Source organism: Salvelinus fontinalis, chromosome 31 (assembly GCF_029448725.1).
Source record: "Salvelinus fontinalis isolate EN_2023a chromosome 31, ASM2944872v1, whole genome shotgun sequence".
Taxonomy (NCBI): domain Eukaryota; kingdom Metazoa; phylum Chordata; class Actinopteri; order Salmoniformes; family Salmonidae; genus Salvelinus; species Salvelinus fontinalis.
The window spans coordinates 9,614,772-9,622,875 of NC_074695.1; the positions used below are offsets into that span (position 1 = coordinate 9,614,772).

Consider the following 8,104-nt stretch of genomic DNA (forward strand, 5'->3'; position numbering starts at 1 on the left):
CAGCCCCCCCTCTCTCTACTGTTCACCTAGCTGTAAAGAACAGCCCCCTCTCTCTACTGTTCACCTAGCTGTAAAGAACAGCCCCCCCTCTCTCTACTGTTCACCTAGCTGTAAAGAGCAGCCCCACCCTCTCTCTGCTGTTCACCTAGCTGTAAAGAACAGCCCCCCTCTCAACTGTTCACCTAGCTGTAAAGAGCAGCCCCCCCTCTCTCTACTGTTCACCTAGCTGTAAAGAACAGCCCCCCCCTCTCTCTGCTGTTCACCTAGCTGTAAAGAACAGCCCCCCCTCTCTCTACTGTTCACCTAGCTGTAAAGAGCAGCCCCCCCTCTCTCTGCTGTTCACCTAGATGTAAAGAACAGCCCCCCTCTCTCTGCTGTTCACCTAGATGTAAAGAACAGCCCCCCTCTCTCTACTGTTCACCTATCTGTAAAGAACAGCCCCTCCTCTCTCTACTGTTCACCTAGCTGTAAAGAACAGCCCCCCTCTCTCTCTGCTGTTCACCTAGCTGTAAAGAACAGCCCCCCTCTCTACTGTTCACCTAGCTGTAAAGAACAGCCCAACTCTCTCTACTGTTCACCTAGCTGTAAAGAACAGCCCCCCCCCCTCTACTGTTCACCTAGCTGTAAAGAACAGCCCACCCTCTCTCTCTACTGTTCACCTAGCTGTAAAGAAGAGCCCCCCCTCTCTCTGCTGTTCACCTAGCTGTAAAGAACAGCCCCCCCCCTCTCTACTGTTCACCTAGCTGTAAAGAACAGCCCCTCTCTCTACTGTTCACCTAGCTGTAAAGAACAGCCCCCCCTCTCTCTGCTGTTCACCTAGCTGTAAAGAACAGCCCCCCCCCCCTCTCTCTGCTGTTCACCTAGATGTAAAGAACAGCCCCCTCTCTCTACTGTTCACCTAGCTGTAAAGAACAGCCCCCCTCTCTCTCTCTGCTGTTCACCTAGCTGTAAAGAACAGCCCCCCTCTCTCTACTGTTCACCTAGCTGTAAAGAACAGCCCACCTCTCTCTACAGTTCACCTAGCTGTAAAGAACAGCCCCCCCCCCTCTACTGTTCACCTAGCTGTAAAGAACAGCCCCCCCTCTCTCTCTACTGTTCACCTAGCTGTAAAGAACAGCCCCCCCTCTCTCTGCTGTTCACCTAGCTGTAAAGAACAGCCCCCCCCTCTCTACTGTTCACCTAGCTGTAAAGAACAGCCCCTCTCTCTACTGTTCACCTAGCTGTAAAGAACAGCCCCCCCTCTCTCTGCTGTTCACCTAGCTGTAAAGAACAGCCCCCCCCCTCTCTCTGCTGTTCACCTAGATGTAAAGAACAGCCCCCTCTCTCTACTGTTCACCTAGCTGTAAAGAACAGCCCCCCTCTCTCTCTCTGCTGTTCACCTAGCTGTAAAGAACAGCCCCCCTCTCTCTACTGTTCACCTAGCTGTAAAGAACAGCCCCCCTCTCTACTGTTCACCTAGCTGTAAAGAACAGCCCCCCCTCTCTCTCTACTGTTCACCTAGCTGTAAAGAACAGCCCCCCCTCTCTCTGCTGTTCACCTAGCTGTAAAGAACAGCCCCCCCCTCTCTACTGTTCACCTAGCTGTAAAGAACATCCCCCTCTCTCTCTGCTGTTCACCTAGCTGAAAAGAACAGCCCCCCCTCTCTACTGTTCACCTAGCTGTAAAGAACAGCCCCACTCTCTCTCTACTGTTCACCTAGCTGTAAAGAACAGCCCCCCTCTCTCTCTACTGTTCACCTAGCTGTAAAGAACAGCCCCCCCTCTCTCTGCTGTTCACCTAGCTGTAAAGAACAGCCCCCCTCTCTACTGTTCACCTAGCTGTAAAGAACAGCCCCCCTCTCTCTCTGCTGTTAACCTAGCTGTAAAGAACAGCCCCCCCTCTCTACTGTTCACCTAGCTGTAAAGAACAGCCCCACCTCTCTCTACTGTTCACCTAGCTGTAAAGAACAGCCCACCTCTCTCTACTGTTCACCTAGCTGTAAAGAACAGCCCCCCCTCTCTTTACTGTTCACCTAGCTGTAAAGAACAGCCCCCCCTCTCTCTGCTGTTCACCTAGCTGTAAAGAACCGCCCCCCTCTCTCTCTGCTGTTCACCTAGTTGTAAAGAACAGCCCACCTCTCTCTACTGTTCACCTAGCTGTAAAGAACAGCCCCCCCTCTCTTTACTGTTCACCTAGATGTAAAGAACAGCCCCCCCTCTCTCTACTGTTGACCTAGCTATAAAGAACAGCCCCCCTCTCTCTCTCTACTGTTCACCTAGATGTAAAGAACAGCCCCCCCCCTCTCTCTACTGTTCACCTAGCTGTAAAGAACAGCCCCCCTCTCTATCTGCTGTTCACCTAGCTGTAAAGAACAGCCCACCTCTCTCTACTGTTCACCTAGCTGTAAAGAACAGCCTCCCTCTCTCTCTGCTGTTCACCTAGCTGTAAAGAACAGCCCACCACTCTCTACTGTTCACCTAGCTGTAAAGAACAGCCCCCCTCTCTCTACTGTTCACCTAGCTGTAAAGAACAGCCCCCCCCTCTCTACTGTTCACCTAGCTGTAAAGAACAGCCCCCCTCTCTCTCTGCTGTTCACCTAGCTGTAAAGAACAGCCCACCTCTCTCTACTGTTCACCTAGCTGTAAAGAACAGCCCCCCTCTCTCTCTGCTGTTCACCTAGCTGTAAAGAACAGCCCCCCTCTCTCTCTACTGTTCACCTAGCTGTAAAGAACAGCCCCCCCCCCTCTCTCTGCTTTCACCTAGCTGTAAAGAGCAGCCCCCCCTCTCTCTACTGTTCACCTAGCTGTAAAGAACAGCCCCCCCCTCTCTACTGTTCACCTAGCTGTAAAGAACAGCCCCCCCTCTCTCTACTGTTCACCTAGCTGTAAAGAACAGCCCCCCTCTCTCTCTACTGTTCACCTAGCTGTAAAGAACAGCCCCCCCCCTCTCTCTACTGTTCACCTAGCTGTAAATAACAGCCCCCCCTCTCTACTGTTCACCTAGCTGTAAAGAACAGCCCCCCTCTCTCTACTGTTTACCTAGATGTAAAGAACAGCCCCCTTTCTCTCTGCTGTTCCCCTAGCTGTAAAGAACAGCCCACCTCTCTCTACTGATCACCTAGCTGTAAAGAACAGCCCCCTCTCTCTACTGTTCACCTAGCTGTAAAGAACAGCCCCCCTCTCTCTCTGCTGTTCACCTAGATGTAAAGAACAGCCCACCTCTCTCTCTGCTGTTCACCTAGCTGTAAAGAACAGCCCCTCTCTCTACTGTTCACCTAGCTGTAAAGAACAGCCCCCCCTCTCGCTCTACTGTTGACCTAGCTGTAAAGAACAGCCCCCCTCTCTCTCTGCTGTTCACCTAGATGTAAAGAACAGCCCCCCTCTCTTTCTGCTGTTCACCTAGCTGTAAAGAACAGCCCCTCTCTCTACTGTTCACCTAGCTGTAAAGAACAGCCCCCCCTCTCGCTCTACTGTTCACCTAGCTGTAAAGAACAACCTCGCCTCTCTACTGTTCACCTAGCTGTAAAGAACAGCCCCCCCTCTCGCTCTACTGTTCACCTAGCTGTAAAGAACAGCCCACCTCTCTCTACTGTTCACCTAGCTGTAAAGAACAGCCCCCCCTCTCGCTCTACTGTTCACCTAGCTGTAAAGAACAGCCCACCTCTCTCTACTGTTCACCTAGCTGTAAAGAACAGCCCCCCCTCTCGCTCTACTGTTCACCTAGCTGTAAAGAACAGCCCCTCTCTCTACTGTTCACCTAGCTGTAAAGAACAGCCCCCCCTCTCGCTCTACTGTTCACCTAGCTGTAAAGAACAGCCCACCTCTCTCTTCTGTTCACCTAGCTGTAAAGAACAGCCCCCCCTCTCGCTCTACTGTTCACCTAGCTGTAAAGAACAGCCCCCCCCTCTCTCTATTGTTCACCTAGCGTCGCCCCTAAAACCCCATATCGCCCCTAAAACCCCACGTCGCCTCTAAAACCTCACGTCGCCCCTAAAACCTCACGTCGCCCCTAAAACCCCACGTCGCCCCTAAAACCTCACGTCGCCCCTAAAACCCCACGTCGCCCCTAAAACCCCACGTCGCCCCTAAACCCCATATCGCCCCTAAAACCCCACGTCGCCCCTAAAACCCCACTGAACCAAACAAAACAAGTCCCCTATGAGACCAAACAGAGCAGAGCCACTACGGATGTTGATGGCAGTCCTCATCTATCATACACTAGATGAAGGGGGCCCCCATTTTAATCCATTCTTAGAAGGCAGCATGATTCACCTGTGCTCAGATAAGCCAATCAGCTAGCGTTTGATCACCAGGCATTGTGTGTGCTCTGCAAACAGCCCAGGTGACCCCAGTATTACAAATAGAACTATGTACCCAGGGGATTGCTGTTGACCGTTGTTCAAAAATTGATCAATGGGAAATGTAAGGCTAATTAATAATGTACATTCCTCTAATTATCTTCTTCGGTAAGCACTCTGATCAATCAATGGCACTAATAATAGATTTTATTTCTGTGAATTGTCAAGTTTTTTTTTTTTAAAGACCTTTTATTTTCATGGTTGAAATATTTGTATGATAGTGTGAGATTTGTCTAAATAATAACTATTATGTGGATATAATGTAGTGTGTAATGTAGTGTACAAAATGAAACTCGTATTTTTTTGTTGATGCAATAGCAGACTTGAACCACATGGTGACACTGTTGGCCACCAGAGGAGTACCTGACAGTGTCTGTGTGTTTCCTGCCTCACCCTGAAGACAGTGATGATACACACAGAGCACACTGTGGCTCTTCTAAAAAAAAAACATCCATCCTCTCCTTTCCTCCTCTCCTTGCCTCCTCTCCTTGCCTCCTCTCCTTCATTACTCTGATCTGAAAGAAATGACTAGGAGGGGGCTGGATACAAGCTGAATACACGAAGTAGCTCGGAACATTCACTTTATAGCTTGATTGAAATGTAAAGGCAATGTTCCCGCATTCATGGAGACTCGTGCATTCACGGTAAACACTGCATACATGTTTGTCGGCTCAATTGGAAATTACCCTAAACTCTTAACGCAGATCTGCTTCAGCGATACTTCAGCGATACAGATTGAATCCGGATCTAGGACAAAGTACTTTCTAAACATGAAGGAAAGAAAATTATGAGAGAACAGATTTTTAAAGTGACTGAGAATGAGATAGAGTCAATGTGTTGCTGGCAGCCAACCCAGATATGGTTTATAATGTTTGTTACAGGCTTTGACCAACCCAGATATGGTTTATAATGTTGTTACAGGCTTTGACCAACCCAGATATAGTTTATAATGTTTGTTACAGGCTTTGACCAACCCAGATATGGTTTATAATGTTTGTTACAGGCTTTGACCAACCTGTTGCCTGGACAGCATCTCTGTGTCTGTCTGTTAGCCTTTTGTTAAAGTCGTCTTTATGGAGACATTATGTAGAGTTGTTATGTAGCACATAGTCCCAGCCACGTGAGCACTGTACCGCAGGTAGAGACACTGGAGTTGAACATCATGCCCTGATCAAACAGAAAACCAGCGACAGAGTATGTCTTGTCTGTCTCAGGTTTTCCAGAATACGGTTTGGAGGATTCCAACTCATGAAGGAGTTTTTCTTCACTTCATTCCGGGAAAAGCTGGGAATTTTGGGGAAATGGTTCAACCCCTAGGAGTGATAGATCTCTAATGGTGGTAGCCGATACACAATACCCAGCACAGGATAGAAAGTCCAGGCACAAACAGACAAACAAAACGCCTCTTTAGATTTCAGTAAAGCACAGCAGTAAAGCGCACATCTGAAGCACAACTGTAGAAGCACAAAGGAAGTGAGGTAGCAGAATAGATTATTGCATTGTTACCAGCAAATAGAGCACAGCACTTACTCATAGCGTTGTATTGACTGGTGGATCACAGCCGCAGGTTGCTAGGGACTACATGGTCATGTTGGAAGACGAGCTAGCAGATCACTTAGCTACATACCCATACAGGCTACAGTACGTGTATGGGCTAATGTGTATAGCAGGAACTCACAGGGTTGTATGCCAAATGGCATTATTTTCCCTATATAGTGCATTTGGGACGTAAACACAGGAAACCTATCTCTTTCTCCCTTTCAAAAAGTTACGGATTGTATAGCACTTAAACAGACTAACATGGTTCATGAATTAATTATACTAAAAGGTCATAGAGGAAATTATTACCAATTAGAGAGCTAGAATCACTTGAACTATTATTGATGGAGGGAGGCCAGGGAGGGGGGGGGGAGAGAGGGATAGAAGGAGGTAGAGAGAGAGAGAGAGAGAGAGAGAGAGAGAGAGAGAGAGAGAGAGATGAGAAAGAGAGATTGAGAGAGAGAGAGAGAGAGAGAGAGAGAGAAGAAGAGAGATAGGGAGAGAGAGAGAGAGAGAGAAAGAGAGATTAAGCGAGAGGGAGAGAGATGAGAGAGAGAGAGAGAGAGAGAGAGAGAGAGAGAGAGGAACAGTCTGAAAGGATACAGAAAGCACACAAAGTGGACAGAGACTAGAAGGTGTATATTGCACATTGCCTTTAATCATTAATTTGCCTAGAAATGTATTTGCGTTAAGTTCCCTAAATCACATATTGAGGTAATGTAATGTCAACTCCATGGCCTGTATGTATTATCACTGTTTCAATACTGCCTTGTACAAGTACAACACATTAATCCTGTGTAGACTAACTCATTTTCTCTCAAATTACAGTGATAGTGTATTTATATAACAGTGATAATATGCTTTATTCTGTGAAAGATCAATATATTGAACTACAGTACTTAATGGGGGAAGTTTAGGATTCTACAACTTGATGTTAGCTGGTTCCTCACCCTGGTAGTGGTCTAGATGCACCATTCACTGCCATTGATTGTTAGCTAGCGGTGGCTAAAGGTAGCTAAAGTTTGTACCATTCACTTCCATTGATTGTTAGCTAGCGGTGGCTAAAGGTAGCTAAAGTTTGTACCATTCACTTCCATTGATTGTTAGCTAGCGGTGGCTAAAGGTAGCTAAAGTTTGTAGATTCTGTTTGGAGAAAAACCGATCCATTAGTTACAGTTTCTCCTGGCCCATACGACAAACCATTTAACATCAAATTGTAAAATCCCCTAACTGCCCCTTTTTTTCTGTATATTTACTCTGTAGATGTTGATGTACATTCTGTCAAATTCAAAATGAATATATCTATCTATAAATATAATAGGAGTGACAGGGTGAATACTTGAGCTGTATATAATAATTGTATATTTTTAGATATTTCCGATTTTTGTACGTAATGTACCCTTATTGTGTCTGTAGATTTACAATGATAATATAGTATTAGTGTGAGATTGTTGTTCTCAGTCAAAATAACTGGAGAGACTGTACTTTGATGTGTGTGTGTGTGTGTGTGTGTGTGTGTGTGTGTGTGTGTGTGTGTGTGTGTGTGTGTGTGTGTGTGTGTGTGTGTGTGTGTGTGTGTGTGTGTGTGTGTGTGTGTGTGTGTGTGTGTGTCTGGTGTGCGCACGTGTGTGTGTGCGCACGCGTCTGGTGTCTGTGTTACCTGTAAGATGTCACTGTTTAAAACTGGTTGTGTGTTTCTTGATTTCCACCTTCAGTGATTACAGCTTTACTAACTGTAGTCAAGTAGATGATGTGAACTCCGTTGTAATGACGCTAAGCAATCTATCAGTGTTACGTGTCTCTTCAGTTGCTCTTTAGGACAACTTTCTGGCTCCACAGAAATGACAACTTGAACGTGGTCCTCCCCTGTGTGACAATTCATGAGCATTAGCACTGTAGCAATCTATCTTTTTTGTCTTAGACAAAAATTGAAATAAAAGTGACCACTTGTATGAACCACGTTATACAGTGTGTAGGTAGTGTCCTTTATTTTTAGTATAGATGTTTCATTTGAATGTGAGTCTTAGCCTGAATGTTCAACGCTTCAGGAAAAGTGTTGTAGAAATCACATTTCTGTTGATCTTTTCAGCGGAGCGACTCGGAGTCTAACACTGTATCTGTCTGTCAACAAGCACATTGTAGCAGAAGCTGAATCGACAGTAGCTTGTTGAGGTCTTCCATTCCCTTGCCGAGGCTTCAGTAGGGAGAGATATTCCCTTTGGATATTGA

The 8,104-nt window shown here is 46.6% G+C and overlaps 1 protein-coding gene across 1 annotated transcript in view; it reads left to right on the top strand.

The window, feature by feature from the left end:
* LOC129829503 (sodium-dependent neutral amino acid transporter SLC6A17-like) overlaps positions 1–7,839 on the top strand; it is a 56,024-nt gene extending 48,185 nt beyond the window's left edge. Inside the window, exon 12 of the mRNA XM_055891219.1 lies at positions 1–7,839. This exon is cut by the window's left edge and continues 2,254 nt beyond it. The gene's annotated coding sequence lies outside the window, so the exon portion shown is untranslated.
* Positions 7,840–8,104: the final 265 nt, after the last annotated feature.